Source organism: Papio anubis, chromosome Y (assembly GCF_008728515.1).
Source record: "Papio anubis isolate 15944 chromosome Y, Panubis1.0, whole genome shotgun sequence".
Classification (NCBI taxonomy): Eukaryota; Metazoa; Chordata; class Mammalia; order Primates; family Cercopithecidae; genus Papio; species Papio anubis.
Window position 1 is genome coordinate 4,389,703 of NC_044997.1, and position 23,406 is coordinate 4,413,108.

Below are 23,406 nucleotides of genomic sequence, written 5' to 3' on the forward strand. Positions count from 1 at the left end.
ACAAAGAAGGCTACATTAATGTAAGGGATTCCAATTCAACAGAAAGAGCTTAACTATCCTAAATATATATGCAACTTTTGAATACAGGAGCAATTCCAGATTCATAAAGCAAGTCCTTAGAGACTTCACAGTATAATTTAGACTCCCATACAATGATAACGTGGAGACTTCAACACTCCACCGTCAACATTAGACTGATCAACAGACAGAAAGTTAACAAGGATATCCAGGAATTGAACTCACATCCTCCTCGCAGCAAGCAGACCTAATAGACATCTATAGAACTCTCCACCCTAAATCAACAGAATGTATTATCTTTCTGAACACCACATCGTACTTACTCCAAAATTGACCAATGTAATTGGAAGTAAAGCACTCCTCAGCAAATGTACAAGAACAGAAATAATAACAAACTGTCTCTCTGTGACGACAGTGCAATCAAACTAGAACTCGTGGACTAAGAAACTCAATCAACCGCTTAACTACATGGAAACTGAACAACCTGCCCTGAATGACTCATTAAGTACATAACTTAAAATGAAGGCAGAAATAAAGATGTCTTGAAACCAATGAGAACAAAGATACAACATACCAGAATCTCTGGGACACATTTAAAACAGTGTGTAGAGGGAAATTTGTAGCACTAAATGGCCCACAAGAGAAAGCAGAAGACTAAAATTAATACCTCTAATATCGCAATTAAAAGAACTAGAGAAGCAAGAGCAAACACATCTCGAAGCCAGCAGAAGGCAAGAAATAACTAAGATCAGAGCAGAACTGAAGGAGATAGAGACACAAAAACCCTCCAAAATCAATGAATCCAGGAGTTGGTTTTTGAAACGATCAAACAAAAACTGACAGACCACTAGCAAGACTAATAAAGAAGAAAGAGAGAGAATCACAAATCAGGACGCAACTTCAAAAATTATAAAGGGGATACCACCGACCCTTACAGAAATACACAAACTACCATCAGAGAATACTATAAACACGTCTACGCAAATAAACTGGAAAATCTTAGAAGAAATGGATACCTCTGACACTTACACTCTTCCAAGAATTAAAACCAGGAAGCAGTTGAATCCCCTGAGACCAATAGCAGGTTTCCTGAAATTGAGGCACAATTAATAGCCTACCGAACCAAAAAAGAAGTCCAGACCAGCTGGATTCACAGCTGAATTCTACCAGAGGTACATGAGGAGTTGGTACCATTCCTTCTGAAACTATTCCAATCAATAGAAAAGAGGGAATCCTCCCTAACTCATTTTATGAGGCCAACATCATCCTGATACCAAAGTTCGGCAGAGACAACAAAAAAAAAGAGAATTTAGACCAATATCCTGATGAACATCGATGCAAAACTCTCAATAAAAATACTGGCAAACCGATTCAGCAACACATCAAAAGCTATCCACCATGATCAAGTGGGCTTCATCCCCAGATGCAAGGCTGGTTCAATATCTGCAAACCAATAAACATAACCAGCATATAAACAGAACCAAAGACAAGAACCACATGATTATCTCTTAATAGATGCAGAAAAGGCTTTTGACAAAATTCAACAGCCCTTCAGCAAGGTAAACGCTCAATAAATTAGTATTGATGGAACGTACTCAAAATCATAAGAGCTATTTATGACGAAACCCAATGTCAACATCACCGAAAATTCCCTTTGAAAACTGGCATTGAAGATAGATGCCCTCTCTCACCACTCCTATACAACATAGTGTTGGAAGTTTGGTAGCAACTGTGGGCATGAGAACGAAATCAAGGTATTCCATTTAGGAAAAGAAGAAGTCATAAATTGTCCCTCCTTGCAGATGACATGATTGTATATTTAGAAACCCCATTGTCTCAGCCCAAAATCTCCTTAAGCTGATAAGCAAATCCCCAGCAAAGTCTCAGGATACAAAATTAACGTGCAAAATCACAAGGATTCTTATACACCAGTAACTGACAAACAGAGAGCCAAATCAGGAATGAACTTCCATTCACAATTGCTTCAAAGAGAATAAAATACCTAGGAATCCAACTCGACAAGGGATGTAAAGGACCCTTCAAGGAGAACTACAAACCACTGTTCAGTGAAATAAAGAGGACACAAACAAATGGAAGAACATACCATGCCTCATGGATAGGAAGAATCAATATCATGAAAATGGCCATAATTGCCCAAGGTAATTTATAGGATTCAATGCCATCCCCATCAAGCTACCAATGAGTTTCTTCACAGAATTGGAAAACTGCTTTAAAGTTCAAATGGAACCAAAAAAGAGAGCCCGCATCTCCAAGACAATCCTAAGTCAAAAGAACAAAGCTGGAGGCATCATGCTACCTGACTTCAAACTATACTACAAGGCTACAGTAACCAAAACAGCATGGTACTCGTACCAAAACAGATATAGACTAAATGGAACAGAACAGAGTCTCAGAAATAAATACACATCTACAGCCATCTGATCTTTGACAAACCTGAGAGAGCAAGAAATGGGGAAAGGATTCCTATTTAATAAATGGGTATGGGAAAATTGGCTAGTCATAAGTAGAAAGCTGAAACTGATCCTTTCCTTACTCCTTATATGAAAATTAATCTCAAGATGGATGAGACTAAATGTTAGACCTACTACCATAAAAGGAACCTAGAGGAAAACCTAGGTAGTACCATCTGTAGGCATGGCAAAGACTTCATGTCTAAAACACCAAAGCAACGCAGCAAAAGCCAAATTCGACAAATGGGATCTCATTAAACTAAAGAGCTTCTGCACAGCAAAAAGAAACTACCATCAGAGTGAACAGGGCAACCTACAGAATGGGAGAAAATTCTTGCAATCTTACCCATCTGACAAAGGGCTAATATCCAGAACCCACAAAAGAACTCCAAACACATTTACAAGAAAAACAAACAACCGCACTCAAAAAGTGGGCAAAGGATATGAACAGACATTTCTCAAAAGAAGACATTCATACAGCCAACAGACACATTAAAAATGCTCATCATCAATTTCGCCATCAGAGAGAATGCAAATCAAAACCACAATGAGATACCTCATCTCACACAAGTTAGAATGGCCATCATTAAAAAGTCAGGAAACAACAGATGCTTTGAGGGGATGTGGAGAAATAGGAACACTTTTACACTGTTGTTGTTGGGATTGTAAACTATTTCCAACCATTATGGAAAACAGTATGGCGATTCCTCAAGGATCTAGAACTAGATGTACCATATGACCCAGCCATCCCATTACTGGGTATATACTGAAAGGATTATAAATCATGCTGCTATAAAGACACATGCACATCGCATGTTTATTGCGCACTATTCACACAGCAAAGACTTGAATCAACCCAAATGTCCATCAGTGACAGACTGGATTAAGAAAAATGTGGGCCCATATACACCATGGAATACTATGCAGCCACACAAAAAAAAGTATGAGTTTATGTCCTTTGTATAACATGGATGCAGCTGGGAAACCATCATTCCCGCAAACTCTCAATAGAACAGAAACTAAACACCGCATGTTCTCACCCTTATAGGTGGGAACTGAACAATGAGATCACTTGGACTCGGGAAGGGGAACATCACACACTGGGGCCTATCATGGGAAGGGGAGGGGGAGGGATTGCATTGGGAGTTATACCTGATGTAAATGACGAGTTGATGGGTGCTGACGAGTTGATGGTTGCAGCACACCAACGTGGCACAAGTATACATATGTAACAAACCTGCACGTTATGCACATGTACCCTAGAACTCAAAGTATAATAATTAAAAAAAAAAACAACTTCTTTTGGTCAGCTAACTGGAGTGGGACAATGGATTGAAGGTCTGTAATGAGAAAATAATGCATGTGTCATCTCCTTCTTTCAAGTTTAATAAATGGTCACACTTATTTAATCCAGTAACTAAGTTAACAAGACCTACCATGCACACCATTTCCCAAAGGCTGGATATGCCTTGGGGTAAAATGAATGCAGTGATTAAAGTATTCCACAGATTCTTCACAGGTAGTATGCATTGTTCACTTTCATTAAAGCAGTGGAGTACAGAAAACATGAACACTTTTCTTCTTTTTGGTAGAAAGACTAGAAGGTAGTCATTAAATACATGAACATTTGAGCAAAAATAATAGGTCTATTGAAAGGGATAAGTCAAGAGTATCAATTGAATTAAATCCATTGGCAAAAACTAGTGGTTCTTAAACACCATGGAAGAAGGAAAAAGAACAGGTCATTTCACCATTTTCTTTAAATTTTTCTTCTTTTTCTTTTTTTTTAAATTGTGACAGGGTCTCACCCTCTCAATCAAGCTAGAATGCAGTGGTGTGATCACAGCTTACTGCAGTCTCAACTTTCCAAGTTCAAGTGTTCCCCCCATCTCAGCATCCTGAGTAGCATGGACTACAGGCGTATACCACTATGTCTGGCTAATTTTTGTAGTTATTTGTAGAGACAGGATTTTGTCATCTTGCCTAGGCTTGTCTTAAACTCATGGACTCAAGTGATTCTCCTGCAGTGGCCTCCTAAATTTGAGTATTTTCTAAAAAGAATGCCTCTATCCTTCAGCATGTAACATCTTTTATTCTGCTCTCCTAATTCACCCTCAGAAAAGGAAAGAGAGTTTCAGAAACCTTAGTTGATTTGAAACTCATCCACTATTTTAAAGGTGGTATCTCTAAGAAAAAAAACCTTTAGTGGGTATGATCCCAATGATGTAAAGACTTGGATAATGCTGATTATAGTTTCTTAGGTTCTCACAGGTGTCTCTCATAGTTAGAAATTTGCACCCATTATTCTTGTACTTTGAAAAGTCCTACAAAAATAACCTCACATCTTCACAACCCAAGACCTTTCTCAATCCATTTTGGTGGTTATGACTTTCACATCCTCTCCATACTGTAGTTATTTTCAGTCCACACATGTATAGGTCTTATGAGATCCAAGAGGCACCTACGCTTTGGGAGAGAGGAGAATGCCATGAATCAGAGTAACTTTCTCTCCAGCGATAATTCTGGGAAGCCTATTCTATTTTTATGCATCAGGACTTATTTCTCTACATGTAGCATTTCAACAGTTCCATGACAGCCATACCAAAATTTTAAATTCTTACAAATGGAAATCTTCCCCCAAATCATGCAATAAGCGACAAACCAGGAGTTCAAATGAAGACCTCTTCTGTTTACAAAGTCAGTACAAAATAAGTGTTGAACCTTAGGATCTGTCACCTTCTTCCTTCTTCTTCCTTCTTCCTTCTTCTTCCTTCTTCCTTCTTCCTTCTTCTTTCTTCTTCCTTCTACCTTCTTTCCTCCTCCCCTTCTTCAACTTCTTCTTCCTCCTCTTCCTCCTTTACTCCTCCTCCTCCTTCTCCTTCTTCGTTTTCTTCCTCCTCCTCTTCCTCTTCTTCTTTCTCCTTCCTCTCTTCCTCTCTCTTTCTCTCGTTCTTTCTTCATCCTTTTTGAGACAAGAGTTTCGCTCTGCTGCCCAGGCTGGAATGCAGTGGTGCAATCTCCCCTCACTGCAACCTCTGCCTCCTGGGTTCAAGCAATTCTCTGCCTCAGCCTCCTGAGTAGCTGGGATTACAGGTGCATGCCACCACACTCAGCCAAGTTTTGTATTTTTAGTAGAGATGGTGATCTTCACCAGGCTGGTCTTGAACTCCTGACCTATGATCCACTCACTTGGCCTCCCAAAGTGCCGGGATTACAGGTGTGAGTCACTGCACCTGGACAGGGTTTGTCTTCTAATTGGAGCCACAGGATAATAGGAAAAAAAAAAATTAGGTTTCAATTTTATTGACTGCCTTCTGACTGGGAGATATTGGACTAGTCACATCCTCATCTACTAGCCACATATGTCATCTAGAGCTATATTCTTGTCTGTATAAAATTGAACTAATAAAACATATCCTCTTCACAACATTTTCTTTTTTCACTGAGAGATGCAAAAGAAAATATTTATGGGGAAGTATTGTGTAAATTTTGACAGCATTACAAGATGAAATGTGATATTACTACAGTTATTTTTCTGCTTCACTTAAAACCTCAAGGAAAACAGTATTTTTTTTTTCTTTTACTACAAAGAGAAATATGCTTCTGCTTGGAGTAAGTCCTACTACTAACCTCAAATTATTATTTTTTATCCTAAATGAGAAATAAATGAGTTGGCCCCATTATTTTGCCCTCTGGCTTAAATGGAAAAGTGGAAAATGAACTTCTGTTTGAAAAGCATATTCTATAACATGATCTGCAATACAATAGAACTTGGACAATTATCCAACTTTCATGACCCGAGATTGATGCATTACAGTCTCGTATTCATAGAACTCAGTGACACTGCAGGGGCAGGGAGGTGGACCTCCTACATGAAGGTTTACACAAGTGGAAACACATAGGAACTTGATATTCTGTTGGAGAGTATTCAATCTGGTATCGTTCAGTGCCCCATGATCAATTTTTGTCTCCACAGATGATTTATTTTTATATTCATGGGTGAGAGATATGTCTTCTCATGCATATAATCAAGCTCATCATACCCTTGTCAAATAGGAAGAACCAACAATACATGACTTCTTTTTCTCTTGATTTCCCTAATACCTGCGTTTCTTACTGGGTCTGATTTCAATTCACTATTCACTTGAGAGACTTCTTTACTAGGGTTGATTCAGCTGTTTTTCTAACTATACTTGAAGCCTTCCCCTGACTTTTGTAGTTAACAAATTAAAAATTGATACAAAACAAACATTAAGTATGGGTAGTGTATGTGTTGGATAGCTTGGGTTGAAATCCCTGCTTCACCTTTATGGGGCTATCTGATTATGGATAAATTATTTAATTTCCCTATGCCTTCTCAGACTCCCATATCTATAAAATTTGGGGAGCAACAGGACCCAATTCACAGGGTGCTATGAGGATTAAATGCATTATTACATAAAAAGTGATGTTTTAAAAAATCACTTATTGCATGCCATATATTCAACTTCATTGATGGACACACTGAGAGCCCAGACTTCAACACTATACAATTCATCCATGTAACCAAGAACCACATGTACCCATAATGCTATTGAAATTTTAAAAGTAAATGCATAAAAAAAAATGAAAGTATTTTAAAAAGTAATGTTTAAAGCACCAGAAACATAGGATGTACTGATAAATATTAGCCGTTATTACTGTATCAAATATCAGACCTAGAGAAGTTGCACAGTAATTCCAATATTTTCCCAATGAATTGATAATGATGTTTTAAAAGAGGCCACTCCATCTTATTTGCACATATAATTCTGCATGTAAAATTTGAAGTAGGCTTTTCAGAAATGTGATTAAGGAGAAAAAAAATCCCAGGTTCAAGTGATTTTCTGGGTGCATGCTTCCAAATATTAAAAGGAAAACTAACATCAATTTTACACAGTTACTTTCAAGAAGTAGAAGAAAAGAAGACACTTTAAAAATCTTTTTTTTTTTTTTTTTTTTTTTTTTTTAAATAGGGTCTGGCTCTAACACCCAGGCTGCGGTGCAATGGTGTGATCTTGGCTAACTGCAACCTCCACCTCCCAGGCTTCAACTGCCCTCCCAACTCAGCCTCCTGAGTAGCTAGGACTACAAGATTATGACACCCCAAACCCAGATAAATATTTTATTTTGGAAAAGTTTTGCTATCTTGCCTAGGCTGGTCTCAAACTCCTGACCTGAAGCAATCCTCCTGCCTTAGCTCAAAAAGTGCTAGGATTATAGGTATGTGCTACTGTGCCCCACCCAAAATCTTTTTATAAGGCCTCTATTCATTATCCTAATACCAATATCAAAGACAATGCAAAAGATATAAAATGTAAGATTGTAGTCAGGCACAATGGCTCACGCTTGTAATCTCAGCATGTTGGGAGGTTGCAGCAGGAGATTGCTTGCGACAAGGAATTTGAGACCAGGCTGGCTTCTTGCACTGCAAAGATTCTTGCATTGCTGTTCAGTAGTATACGGTGAAATCCCATCTCTATGAAAAATACAAAAATTAGCTGGACGGTGGTGGCACATGTTATCATCCCAGCTACTACTCCAGGGGCTAAGTTGGGGAGATGGTTTGAGCCTGGGTTGTGGAGGTTGTCATGAGCCAAGATTGTGCCACTGTACTCCAGTCTGGGAGACAGAGTAAGAATATGACTTAAAAATAAATAAATGAAATAATGAAAATAAAGAAAGCAAGCATAAAATTACAGACCAATATGGCTCTTGATTCAAGACACAAATCTGCTCAACAAAATGGTAACATAAGGATGATTTGGACATTATGACTTTGGAGTAATCAATTTAAAATTAAAATCTCTAAGAACCATATTATCTTCCTGCTGCAATGATGGCTAGCCAATTGCTGAAGATATAGGACTTTAGCCCATTACAATGAATACATACATCAGGAAGGAGAGATGAATCTTTGTATTTTCAGTTACCAGATTTTGAGGATACTTGTTACCATGGAAAGATAAATTAACCCTGACTGATAGCCCCTGATTGAGAATGTTTCGGGATGTTGAATTATAGTTAGCTAATGCATTTTTGTATGATTTTATTTTATCTTAAGATTCTTACATTGCTGTTCAGTAGTGCAAACAGGTAGTCATTTTCTTTTCAGTGTGCTCTTTTCTGGTCACTTGTAGTGTGCCATATGGTCTCACTGGAAGGGCTATCACTGGAGTCATTTCTTAGATCATCTGGTAAATAGATTTCAATTTCTGAGATGCAAGAGCACATATACACTATGGAATACTATGCAGCCATAAAAAAGGATGAGTTTGCGTCCTTTGTAGGGACATGGATGCAGCTGGAAACCATCATTCTTAGGAAACTATCACAAGAACAGAAAACCAAACACCGCATGTTCTCACTCATAGGTGGGAACTGAACAATGAGATCACTTGGACTCAGGAAGGGGAACATCACACACCAGGGCCTATCATGGGGAGGGGGGAGGGGGAAGGGATTGCATTGGGAGTTATACCTGATGTAAATGACGAGTTGATGGGTGCAGCAGACCAACATGGCACAAGTATACATATGTAACAAACCTGCACGTTATGCACATGTACCCTACAACTTAAAGTATAATAATAATAAATAAATTAAAAAAAAAAAAAAAGAGTAAAGAGAAATTGTCAGTTTCCATCTTTCAGGGTTTTTTTTTTTTTTTTGCCCCTGTGATTGTCATTTTCTATTTCTATTGTTAATTTCTAGCATACTGAATTGTGAATAGAAATTATGCACCTTTCCTAACCTTTCAAAATTATATAATTAAATCCATAGAATAATATATATTTCAATATTCTAAATGCTTTCTGTATATTTATTTTTGTTGATAGAGAGAGTGGATTTAAATAATACACGAGGTTATCTCTTTCCATCCTTTGTTCTTTCTTGAAAAAATTTGTTGTTTCACTTTTCAGTAAAATTCTTTTTAAAAATTTTAATTTTTACAGATGACTTGGTTAGTCAAATTTGAAAAATAAGTGGTCTTGGGAATAATTGGACTAAAATCACTAAAATATTTCTTATTGAATAAAGTATACCTACTTAGAAAAAATATTTGCCTCACAGACAATACAGATATATGTTGAGGGAAAGATTATTAAATAAATTTTAAAATAAAATGACAAATCTAGGGAATAAAAAGAAAGAGGTGTTCATCTGGTATTTGGTTTACTGGCTGAATTTCAGAATCTGTCCCTTTTCTTTTCTACTTTTTTTTTGAGACAGAATCTCACTCTGTCGCCAGGCTGGAGTACAGTGGCATAACCTTAGCTCACTGCAAACTCCACCTCCCATGTTCAAGCGATTCTCCTGTCTCAGTTTCCTGAGTAGTTGAGTAGCTCAGATTTTACAAGTGACTGCCACCAAGCCCAGCTAATTTTTGTATTTTAAATAGAGACGGGATTTTACTATGTTGGCCAGGCTGGTCTCGAACTCCTGACCTCAGGTGACTCATCTGCCTCAGCCTGCCAAAGTGCTCGGATTACAGGTTTGGGCCACCATGCATGGCTTCTACTTTTTTCTTTATTCAGTAGTCAACCACAAACACATGCATGTGTCAAAATACATGAAGCAGATTAGAATGATTGAGTGAACATTTTCTGCTATTATTGGTAATGTATTGTCTTATAATGAGAAATTGCTATAGCAGTTTCAAAGTAAGTAAAAATTTACACAATGCCAAACTAACCACTTAGAAAACAGCTGGGTGGAGAGCTTTGTCTAACACTTTTATGTAATTATGATTCTTTCTATCCACATTGATATGAATGAGAATTTAGCCTTGGTGTGATATAAAGACTACTTTAACATATTTCAATTTACCCTTCTCTAGTAACTTTCATGTCTCTCCAATCCGAATTAGAAATTAAATTTACTAATCTGAACTTTGTGTTAATATTTAAAAATCCTGCTTTTATTAAATGTCAGCTATTAGTCATCCATGAAATTTTATTAATTCCTTCATGGAAGATGAGTTACTGGAGCAAGAAACTTATCAACATTATAAATTCAGATAATCTTCTTTAGCAAAAGAGTGTGAATATAGTTTACTGCAATAATGCTCCTTATTGGGGCACAGTTTTGTTTATACATGTATATGTGAAGGTAATAATGATTATCTTCAAGTAGAACCAAATAAGGAAAAGAGAGCTTTACATATTCTGTCTCCATCTCTCTCTCTGCGCGTGTGCGTGTGTGTGTGTGTGTGTGTGAGAGAGAGAGAGAGAGGGAGAGAGAGAGAGAAAGTCAGGGAGAGAGACAGAAGGAGTCTGGTTTTGTCTTCACTAAATGCATAGAAAATGTAAGCAAATTGTCATTTGAGTTTTAAATTCCATGAAATATGCATTTAATTAAAAATGATAGTGGTGTGAGTCATCTAATTTTTCCAGTTAATTTTGTTAATAAGTTACTCATTACATTTTAAAAAAACAGTCATTAAAATAATCTGTGAAAGTGGAAATTTAAAACAAGGCATTCAGTTTGTCATTTGTTTTCCTGTTAGAGATTATGATGAATATATGAATCACAGGATGGTTGCCACGAGAAACTGTCTTTTATAAGTAAGAAAACACATATCCTGTTAAATACAAAGACTATTCTATCACATCATTGTAGGAGGAAATCCAAATAATGTGGTCCAAGTCAGAGTTTAAACAACAGGTGTTATAGGACCAATAGATCAATGTGCCTGCTGTGCAGTACCTGCCCAGTTACACTGAGACACAGGGTTTACAGCAGAGAAAGAGATTGTGATTGCAGTGAACTAAGTAAGAGATGGGAGAGTTCTAGGATGGGGTTTTTAAGGAGATCATGGAAGCACAAGGGACTGGAACTTTGGGTTCAGTGATCGGTTGTGGTAATGAGGATGAAGTCTTCAGGATGTGGAAACCTCATTCTTTGGAGAGTCAGATCCTTATGGGATCCTTCAGACCAGCTGAGGCAGTAGTTTGATTGACATGCAGGACCTGAAAGAATATCTCAAAGGGAAAACGTAATGTTTCATAATGTCCCTTTGATTACCTGTAGAGCAGTTAAGGGTGACTATAATCTTGTGACAGGGTCTGTGTGTTTCTGGGGCAGTAGACACTGAACCAGTATCAGGAAGGAGGTCAGAGAGGAAGCTGTAAACTTGGTTTGTTTTACTTTCTCCTCCTCCTGCCTTGATTAAATTAATAAAGTTCATAGGGATGGTCTCACTGGCTTAGAATTCAATCAGTCATGCAGAGCATAACATGTAAATTTCAAATAACCTTTTATTTTTCTAGCAAATTACGGGAAATGAGTCAAATTGCTGGTTTATGAATGCCAGATTTCTTACTATATTGTGTGCTTCCAAATGATAAGAAAATATGAGATAATTAATTGGTATTGATTACTCCTTGTTCCATAAATGCAAGTACTGAGGGCTTGTTGCTGTCATTATATTTACATAGTGAGACTCCCATTGGTTGTTTCAATTATACTAACTACTATGTTTGAAATGATTAACTCATAGTCTCAGTATTTCCAGTTACCACACTGTTCTACTAATCACCTCTTTATTAACCAGATAGCAATGGTCATACTACATAAAACATATGAGTTACTCTTCTGTATTATTGCATATCAGACAGTAAAAGTTGTACGTTTATTATTCACCCCACATTACATATTTAATTATTAACACGTGCTATTTGTCATACTTGATGAGTTTTGGCTATTAATTAGTGACAATTTTTTTATTTTGTTTCAGCACTGTTAAATGTGTACAATGTAAGGATATTCAAGGGCTCAGATAATTTTTTATTAATTTTTCTGATAACTATTGAATTTCGTTATTGGTAGACATTTATATCAATATCTTGTTTCAGATATTTTAGTTACGTCTTTAAAAGCTGCACTGGTAGGCCGGGCGCGGTGGCTCAAGCCTGTAATCCCAGCACTTTGGGAGGCCGAGACGGGTGGATCACGAGGTCAGGAGATCGAGACCATCCTGGCGAACACGGTGAAACCCCGTCTCTACTAAAAATACAAAAAACTAGCCCGGCGAGGTGGCGGGCGCCTGTGGTCCCAGCTACTCGGGAGGCTGAGGCAGGAGAATGGCGTAAGCCCGGGAGGCGGAGCTTGCAGTGAGCCGAGATCGCGCCACTGCACTCCAGCCTGGGCGGCAGAGCGAGACTCCGTCTTAAAAAAAAAAAAAAAAAAAAAAGCTGCACTGGAATACCAGCAGAGAGAAGTTCTCCACATAAGACAGAAATTCAGGTTATACGATATGTTATATTTAAGAATATATCTTTATTCTATGCAGGATTTCATAATGCATGTATTAAAGATTTCTTATAGCCTAGTGATAATGATATTTAAAGGAAATCATAGAAAGAACCATTTTAAAGGCACAAGCCATGACAAAACAGACTATACCTACAATAAAACTGAAACTATGATTGTATGTGTGCTAACAAAAATCCGTCTCCTATGGCTGAATCACTTTTGAAATTATATGCTTTTCTTCACTTAAAACATACACACACTTTTAATAAAACATTTTTGGCTGTTTACTCACCCATTTAAGCACCAGGTTTTCCTTATCATTGACTGAAAATAAGTGAAATGCTCTGGTTTGATCACACACATTCTGGTTGGAGAAATTAATTTCTGTTACCCATAAACTACTTCCACATTTTACTTTTTAACACCTACTTTAACTTTTTCAACCACATTAGCTTCTGCATTATTACCATTGGTACGCACCTGGATGAAACTCCAGAATCTGTAAATTAATTTCTGGAATATGTAAAACAGCATTCACATGTCCATGATTCTCTTTCCATTAAATCTTTTAAGTTGCTACAATATTTAATATTCAAACCTAAGAAAATATTTTAGATGTTGGCAATAACGTTGCTTTGTAATGCCTTCTTTTTTGAGGCAAAGTCTTACTCTGTCACCCAGACTGGAATGCAATGACATAATCTTAGCTCATTGCAGCCTTGAACTCCAGGGCTCCAATTAATACTACCATTTAAGCCTCCTGAATAGCTGGGACTACAGGCGTGTGCCAACATGTCTGCCTAATTTTTATTTTTATTTTTCATACAGATAAGGTCTCACTTTGTTGCCCAGGCTGTTCTTGATCTTTTGGCCTTAAATGATCATCCTGCCTCAGCCTCCCCAAATGGGGGGATAGCAGAATAAGCCACCACATCTGGCCTTTGCATTGTATTTTTAATATATTCCATGACTGAGTTGACTTTATGGGGATTCTTCAATATGCATCAATACTGAAATTTTGTGTGGTCAAAGACTGTTTTAAAATATAGGTTTTGTTATTACTGAGATATGGCAAGGCCAAGTGATCAGGAGATAACTGCTATAAGCAGTTTGTTCTCACAGTTCCTATGGGTTGAAAGCGTGCCATACCATGGAGGGCCACATGGGAGAGCATAGCATTGATTAGGAGGCAGGATCGGTGTGGTCAAAAAAGGAATGGCATAGCAAGAATTTTTAATTGCATTTTTCACATAAATAAATGAGTGAGGCAAGGTAAGCAGGTTTAGAATTGGCCGGTTTGAATAATTTCAGCAGAATTCAGGGTTAAGGGGCTTCCCCTAGTTATCTCACACCTGGTCCTAGGATGATGAGGACAGTGAAATAGAAATGTGGAGTATGAAAGACTAGTAAATGAGGTGGTTAGGGTGTGGCCTATGAACTAGTTGATTTGCATATGAAAGGCAAACAGGTACTTGGTTCTTTACCATCTTTAGGAACTGGCTCATTGTAAGAGGTATAGCTCCCTCGAGGTAGCAGATCCCCGAAATTTCAAAGCATTAGAATTAAATTCATGCTTACAACAAAAAGATCTGCCCTGTACATCTTTCCATCGTGTATTCATTTTAAGAACATTTCCATTTGCTTCTTGGGTTGTATTTAAGACTGTAGTTATACAGAGATCTATTACTTCTTTAATATGCCATGTCTTCTCGGCAGCAGGAATCTCTTCCCATTCTTTATTTCCTCAGTCCACCTCTGATTTGGCAAAAACCAAAGTGAATCATGTCAAGTAGTCTCTGACTCATCTTTAATCCATGGCATTATATTCCAAGCAAACACCGTGAATCTTTCTGCTTCTGGCCCAAGTTCTTCCATGCCATGTGAGTTCATGTGGTCTTTGAAAACAGTTGAGAAGTTGAAGAGTGTCACCATGCCTTAGGAAAAGTGCCCATATACGGTGGGCAAGATTCAATTTTCTTATGACATCCCACATCTCTCAGAAGTAGGTGGCATCATCACGAAAATTAAATGTGTCCATTACAGCATCAGTTAAGGTGTTTGCCCAGGGATAAAATCCTGCAGGGATGGGACACCAACTTTCAAGATGCATTTTATACAGCTAACCAACGACCTGAACATGATGCTTTGTCATCAATAACTAGTAGTACACAGGTATCTAGGAATCAATGTATGATACTAGGTGTGTCCTGTTTTCTCACAATTTTAGTTAAACTTTTGCAGAGCTTGAGGTTTCCTTATATGCAACTGGCCTGTCTGCAACATGGCATTCCTGGTTCTAAGGCTTCAGGATATAGCCTAGGGTTGCTCTCAATCTGAATGTACTGTTATCACTTGATCACCTTAGGCTCTTCAAGGCAGTGGGCCAGAAGCAAATAAATGAGATATTATATTGATAGAAGTTTATCCTTAAGTGTTACAATTGATGCATTATAGTGGGGCAGGGAGGACCATGTCTGGAACTTGGGACATTTACTAGGCTGTGGTCCAATAAGGGGAGGCAATGGAAACCACATGTCTTGTCTCAGATGAGACTTTAGACCTTGGGCCTTTGAGTTAATGCTGGAATGAGCAAGTTTGGGGGACTATTTGGATGGCCTGAGAAGAACATGAGAAGAACATGAGATTTGTGAGGGTCAAGGGTAAAATGATATAGTTTGGTTGTTTCTGCCAAATCTCATGTCATATTATAATCCACAACTTTGGAGGTGAAAGGTGGGAGGTGTTTAGGTCACAGGCGGTGGATCTCTCATGGCTTGTTGCTATCTTTGCAATAGTTCATGTGTTCTCATGGTATCTCGTCAGTTAGAAGTTTGTGGCACCTCATTCTTGATCTCTTTCTTGCTCTGTTCTTGCCATGTGCCGTGCCTGCTCCCTTCTGCCTTCTGCCATGATTAGAAGCTTCCTGAGGGCTCCCCAGAAGCAGATGCCACTATGCTTCCTGTGCAGCCAGTCTCGGATATTTGTTTATAGCAGTGCAAGAATGGCCTAAAACCCTGATATTTCTGTGGAAGAGCTGTGAAGATATATATTACTGTTGTTTCTAATCCAAATACCAACTTAGAGATACCTATATCTCTATTACACAAAAATAATTATTGCCTTCTATCCACTATTTGTGTAGATATCTGGTAGTATCTTCTGATATTTAAGACTCATAACATATAAAATAGCAGCTTATAACATTATGATTGTGTAAAATTAAATTTTCCAAGCTATAAAACTACTCACCAGTCATTTAGGGAGAAGTGGCCTTTTCATTTCATTTTATTTATTATCTATCGATTTATTTATTATTTCCTTGACAGAAACAAAATATCATCTTTTTAAATTTCTTTTGTAGGAATGAAATAGCCATCATCTTTGGAATTTGCACATTCTTATTCTTTGAGGCTGTTTTTGTATTTTATACCCCACAAATTCAAAGACGTATTATCTTATGAAAAGTGAAACCAAGAGGAAAACATAGTGATTTTCAAAAGGTGTAAATGTAATTTCTCTCTGGCTTCTCTTCTTTGTTTAATGCTTTTGTATTTGAATGTTAGAGTGGATACTTTCAGGGTGGAGGATGCTTGTTTAATGATATTTACACATTGTGAAATATCTACCACTGTATTTATGTGTTTTGTTGAAATAAGCCCTCTATTACAGAATATATATTTTTTTTCTTTAAAATTTAGACTAGTACATAGAAGACACATTAAAATTCAAATTTCAGTTTGGTATTTTGTTACCATTTACTTTTTTTTTTTGAGACGGAGTCTCTCAGTGTTTCCCAGGCTGGAGTTCAGTGGTGTGATCACCGCTAACTGCAACCTCTGTTTCCTGGGTTTGAGTGATTCTCCTACTTCCCAGCTAATTTTTTGTATTTTTGGTAGTGATGGGGTTTCACTACATTGGCCAGGCTGGTTTTGAACTCCTGACTTCATGATCCACCTGTCTCAGCCTCCCAAAGTGCTGGGAATACAGGTGTGAGCCACCATACCCAGCTCCCATTTAGTTTGTTTTTGAAAACCTCCGAAGTCTTTCAAATACCCTCTGAACTGGTTAGGATAAACCACATTAAATAAATCTAATTTCACATTCTAGACCTCTTTTCCCCATTAAGTTACTGATTTCAGGAAAACTACCCTGATTTTTCTTCTCCAGCATTGATAATTCTTCTATTGATTCTTCATCTTCATTCTTTACTTCCAACCTTGCATTTCCTGCCCCAAGATATTCAAAAAATAAAATGACATAGCTCAAATTTTTTAAAAAATGGTTATTACAAACATCAGTAGACATTAAAACTAGACATATTCATCATTTTGTCATTGGATTCACTTGGAATTGGTTTTCTAAATGTTGTTTTCTTTATTTCATATCAAATCCAACTTCAATTTCTACAGGAAGACTTGCTTTATCACTCATACAGCATTTTCCATCTCTGTTTGCTGCATCTTGTCTTTATCCCGGAACAAAACATGGAATATGTTTTACTGAAAAATTTCACAAATTCAGAAGTTATCATGAAGAAACAGGTAAGGGTTTGAGAAAAAGACATGTGTTTTTATTTCAACAGAATTGGCTCATCCTTCAGTAGCTATTGGTATGTTAATGCTGGAGGGGTTACTGAATCAGAATACTCAGAAACGCTAAATATGAAGACTAGTGGACTGTAACTGAGAGCTGGCATTGGTTTGTGGGGTGGGATGATGAGGGGGTGTTTGACCACCCTATGTTGTTGCAATAGTCAAACTTTCATTACTGGAATTGTGCTGCTTAAAAAGAACAAGGAAACAAAAACATTCTTCCAATACACAAAGAAAAACATCTAACTTCTTGAATTTAATTTTTTCAGAAGCACAGAGAAAAGTTCCCAGTGTTATGAGCTCTCTTCAGGTTGCTTTGTGTTTGTGCTGTCTCATCATTTTCTGATCAACATTAATCAATATATGCCTTTGCATATTTTCTCAAACCTTGAAAGAAAAATTCAGGTCTCCAACTTTTCTTTCTTTATAGCTTTTCTCATTCTTTAAATGAACAAATGTTCACCCTGAAATTAGTTAAGTCCTAATGAATCATGTATTTTCCACAAAATGAATTCTAAACATGCCATCCTCATAAGTGCAGAAGGGTAAAATTAAAATTTCGACTGTATTGAATATAGACCTTTTAACTTCCCAAAAATGTAAATATCACTCTAAGGCTAAATTAATAAGCTATTTAAATCACTGCAGAAACTTATTTCTGGCTATTCAATATCAAATGCACAGAATTACAGTTTGGGACAGAAGAGGCTAACACAAATGACATAGCAGGTGCCTGTGTTCGAATTCGAGATCTCAAATTAACTTTGTATATCAAGGAAGAGTCAAAAAGGAAAAGAAAAATAATTAAAAGGAACCAATGTAATTTTAAATATTTTAGTAGAAAAAAATTTAAAGTCAACTTCATAAAGACTTTTTACCATCAATAAATAAAAGATGGTGTTTCTTTTTGTTTGTTTGTTTGATGTTGTCTGCATTGGATTCCTGAATTTTTCTGCCATCCTACCAATGACAGTGAAACTTTCTACATTCTTGCTATGTGCAAAAATTTCAAGTCTTAGTGTCTTCATGTTTCTTTCTTGCTATTGCTAAAGCTTTAAAATCATTGTCTATGTTGACAGATGAATTGTGTCACCCAAAAAGGTTTGTTGTCACCCTCCATCTTGGCAACTCTGGCTGTTAATTTATTTGGAAATCAGAATGCTTAAAAACATTAAATATGGAAGAGTAGTGAACTGTAGCTGAGAGCTGGCATGTATCATGGGGTGGGATGGTGAGGTAATGATTAACTATCCTATGTTGTTTCAATAGTCAAAATTTCATGACCAGAAATCATGCTACTTAAAAAGAACAAGCAAATAAAAACATTCCTCCAATGAATGTTTGGAAATAGGATCTCTTTAAATAAGTAATTAAGATGAAAATTAAGAGAAGGTCATGCTGGAGTGAAGCACAGCCTTAATCCACATGACGGTCATCTTTGTTAACAGGAGAAAATAAAACTGACTTTGCAAAATTGTAACTGAGACAGTTAAAGACATCTGACTTAACCAATTCTGTCTTGCTTCTAACTTCCAAACTGTCCATGTATATTCCTGGGCGTAGGCTGAAATAACTTTGGGAGGAATTTAGCTTATAGTTTAAAACAAAGAAGACAATAATCATTTCCCAGAACAAACCTTCTTCTTGCCTGGGGATTAGACTACCATTGTACAACTAACAAATTTGCTACAAGATTGGAAATTATGGCATAGGATTCATGCAACTAGAAGCTACAAGATTCTGACCCTCCCTAAACTGCTCCTTACATCAGTGATACTTTGTAGAACCTGCACTTGATGAATAAGCTAGAACCACCCAGATTGATAAGCTGGCTCATCTGCTCTTGGTCCCCCACCTGGGAACAGACTCAGTGCAAGAGGGCAGCTTCAGTTCTTAATATATTATATTTAGTTTTAGATATTATCATATCCAAGTACTCTGAAATTTATAAAGAAAAGTTGCTTTTTATTTCAACTAGTCTAATGAGAAAACAATATTCCTTTCTGTACCTAAGTCAATGAAGAGGTAAATATAATATCCGCACCGTATCCTCAACACTCTATTTGGTCTATGGTTCAAATGAACTAGTTCATTTTCTTCCCAGTTTTAAGTGAGGCAAACTTCTATACATTTTCAGACATTAACACAAATCTAGAAGTTTATCCCATTAAAAATCTTGTTAAAAACATAAAAGAGAGGGAAACAAAAATTAATAAGGCATAAAATTTAGATTGAAAAAATAACAAAGACAGATGGTGATACCAGAATTACAAATTAAGCCAAACACTTTCCAAATAGTTCTGTTTGCTTTTGAGTTTAGATCGATTGTTTTCAGTCATAGCGGAAAAGACTCTTGTATCTGAAATCTTGAGATCCTGTTGAAAGAAAGTGTGAATCTACTGAGTGTAATGTTTGCTTTAGGAAATTCTATTTTATTTGATTTGTACACCAATATTCATGCACAAGAGAATAATAGAAGTGTCAAGTTAAAAAAATAAATCCGCAATACACCTGTTAGCCTGGGCAACACAGAGAGACTCTGTCTCAAAAAAAAAAAAAAAAAAAAAACCACAGGTTGAACATCCCAAATCTGAAAATCCAAAGTCAGCAATTTAAGTGCCAACATAAAACTCAAAGAAAATGACAATTGTAGTATTTTGGCTTTTGGAGTATTGGGTTAGATACATTCAACTGGTAAGTATAATGCAAATATTCCAAAATCTGAAAAAAAAAAATAAAAAATCAAAAAAAACCCTTCTGGTTCCAAGCATTTTGCATAAGGGATATTCAGTCTCTCTCTCTCTCTCTCTCTCTCTCTCTCTGTGTGTGTGTGTGTGTGTGTGTGTGTGTATGTGTGTATGTATGTGTGTGTGTAGATATATATAGGGGTGTGTGTGTGTATATATGTGTGTATTCAAGCCCTTTCCATTCAGCACAGAGATTAAAGGGTAGATTTTTTCCCCCATGCTTTCTGTAAGAGTACCCATAAATGTGTCCACTGAAGCCAGTAACTTCATCAATTAAAACTTACGTTTGCTTTAAACATTATCATTTGAGACTTAACATAGATTAATAGGTTAAAAAATCTACAATTACTATAAAAATTAGAGCAACTGTAATAACACACGCTTTAATCTTTCATGACATTTTCATTTAGTATATCATATCAAAGAAAAGTTATTTTTTCTCATTATAGCCTTAAATGGTTTCTTCAAATATTTTATAATAGAAGTATATTCTGTCCAAAATTTTTGTGCGTGAGAGGAGAGCAAGTGACTTTCAAAGTGATAACCAAATAAATCAAAAGAAAATGTCCAATATGTACGTATATATTCCGGCAAAAATCCAATATGTACATACAATTATTGCAACAATCATTGAAATCCATAAATATGTTTTTGAACAATGTTTACCATATTTAATTTGCGTGTGGTTGTAGGAATTGTACGCTTGAAACATGTCTTTTGACTAGCTCTACTCTGACATAAATATTGACTCTGATAATGTGTTTTTCTTACAATTTCTTTGTTTTTCTTTTTTTTTATTATACTTTATATTCTAGGATACATGTGCACAACGTGCAGGTTTGTTACATATGTATACATGTGGCATGTTGGTATGCTGCACCCATTAACTTGTCATTTACATTAGGTATATCTCCTAATGTTATCCCTCCCCTCTACCCCACGCAACAACAGGCCCTGGTGTGTGATGTTCTCTTGCTGTTTCCAAGTGATCTCATTGTTCAATTCTCACCAATGACTGAGAACATGTGATGTTTGGTTTTCTGTTCCTTCGATAGTTTGCTGAGAATAACGGTTTCCAGTTGCATCCATGTCCCTACAAAGACATGAACTCATCCTTTTTTATGGCTGCACAGTATTCCATGGTGTATATGTGCCACATTTTCTTAATCCAGTCTCTCACTGATGGACATTTGGGTTGATTCCAAGTCTTTGCTATTGTGGATAGTGCCACAATAAACATATGTGTGCATGTGTCTTTATAGCAGCATGATTTATAATCCTTTGGGTATATACCCAGGAATGGTATGGCTGGGTCAAATGGTATTTCTAGTTCTAGATCCTTGAGGAATTGCCACACTGTCTTCCACAATGGTTGAACTAGTTTACAGTTGCACCAACAGTGTAAAAGTGTTCATATTTCTTGACATCCTCTCCAGCACCTGTTGTTACCTGACTTTTTAATGATCGCCATTCTAACTGGTGTGAGATGGTATCTCATTGTGGTTTTGATTTGCATTTCTCTGATGACTAGTGATGAAAAGCATTTTTTTCATGTGTCTGTTGGCTGCACAAATGTCTTCTATTGAGAATTGTCTTTTCATATCCTTTGCCCACGTTTTGATGGTTTTTTTTTTCTTGTAAATTTGTTTGAGTTCTTTGTAGGTTCTGGATATTAGCCCTTTGTCAGAAGAGAAGATTGCAAAAAATTTCTCCCATTCTGTAAGTTGCCTGTTGGCTCTGATGGTAGTTTCTTTTGCTGTGCAGAATCTCTTTAGTTTAATTAGATTCCATTGGTCAATTCTGGCTTTTGTTGCCATTGCATTTGGTGTTTTAGATGTGAAGTCCTTGCCCATGCCTATGTCCTGATTGGTATTGCCTAGGTTTTCTTCTAGAGTTTTTATAGTTTTAGGTCTAACATTTAAGTCTCTAATCCACCTTTAATTAATTTTTGTGTAAGGTGTAAGGAACGGATCCAATTTCAGCTTTCTACTTATGGCTAGCCAGTTTTCCCAGCCTCATTTATTAAATAGCAAATTCTTTCCCCATTCCTTGTTTTTGTCAGATTTGTCAAAGGTCAGATGGTTGTAGATGTGTGGTATTATTTCTGAGGGCTCTGTTCTGTTCCATTGTTATAAATCTTTGTTTTGGTACCAGTATCGTGCTGTTTCAGTTACTGTAGCCTTGTAGTATACTTTAAAGTCAGCTAGCATGATGCCTCCAGCTTTGTTCTTTTTGACTTAGGATTGTCTTGGCAATGTAGGCTCTTTTTTGGTTCCATATGACCTTTAAAGTAGTTTTTTCCAGTTCTGTGAAAAAAGTCATTGGTAGCTTAATGGGGTGGCATTCAATCTATAAATTACCTTGGGCAGTATGGCCACTTTCACAATGTTGATTCTTCCTATCCATGAGCATGAAATATTCTTCTGTTGTTTGTGTCCTCTTTTATTTCATTGAGCAGTGGTTTGTAGTTCTCCTTGAAGAGGTCCTTCACATCCCTTGTAAGATGGATTCCTAGGTATTTTATTCTTTTTGAAGCAATTGTGAATGGGAGTTCATTCATGATTTAGCTCTGTTTGTCTGCTATTGGCATATAGGAATGCTTGTGATTTTTGCACATTCATTTTGTATCCTGAGACTTTGCTGAAGTTGCTTATCAGCTTAAGGAGATTTTGGACTGAGATGATGGGGTTTTCTAAATATACAATCTTGTAATCTGCAAACAGGAACAATTTGACTTCTTCTTTTCCTAACTGAAGACCCTTTATTTCTTTCTCTTGACTGATTGCTCTAGCCAGAACTTCCAATACTATGTTGAATAGGAGTGGTGAGAGAGGGCATCCCTGTCTTGTGCCAGTTTCTAGGAGGAATGCTTCAGTTTTTACCAATTCAGTATGATGTTAACTGTGGGTTTGTCATAAACAGCTGTTACTATTTTGAGATACGTTTCATCAATACCAAATTTATTGAGAGTTTTTACCATGAAGGGCTGTTGAATTTTGTCAAAGTCCTTTTCTGCATGTATTGAGATAATCATGTGGTTTTTGTCTGCAGTTCTGTTTATATGCTGGATTAGATTTATTGATTTTCCTATGTTGAACCAGTGTTGCATCCCAAGGATAAAGCCGACTTGATCATGGTGGATAAGCTTTTTGATGTGCTGCTGCGTGCGGTTTGCCAGTATTTTATTGAGGACTTTTGTCTCAACATTCATCAGGGATATTGGTCTAAAATTCTCTTTTTATGTTGTGTCTCTGCCAGGCCTTGGTATCAGGATATGTCGGCCTCATAAAATGAGTTAGGGAG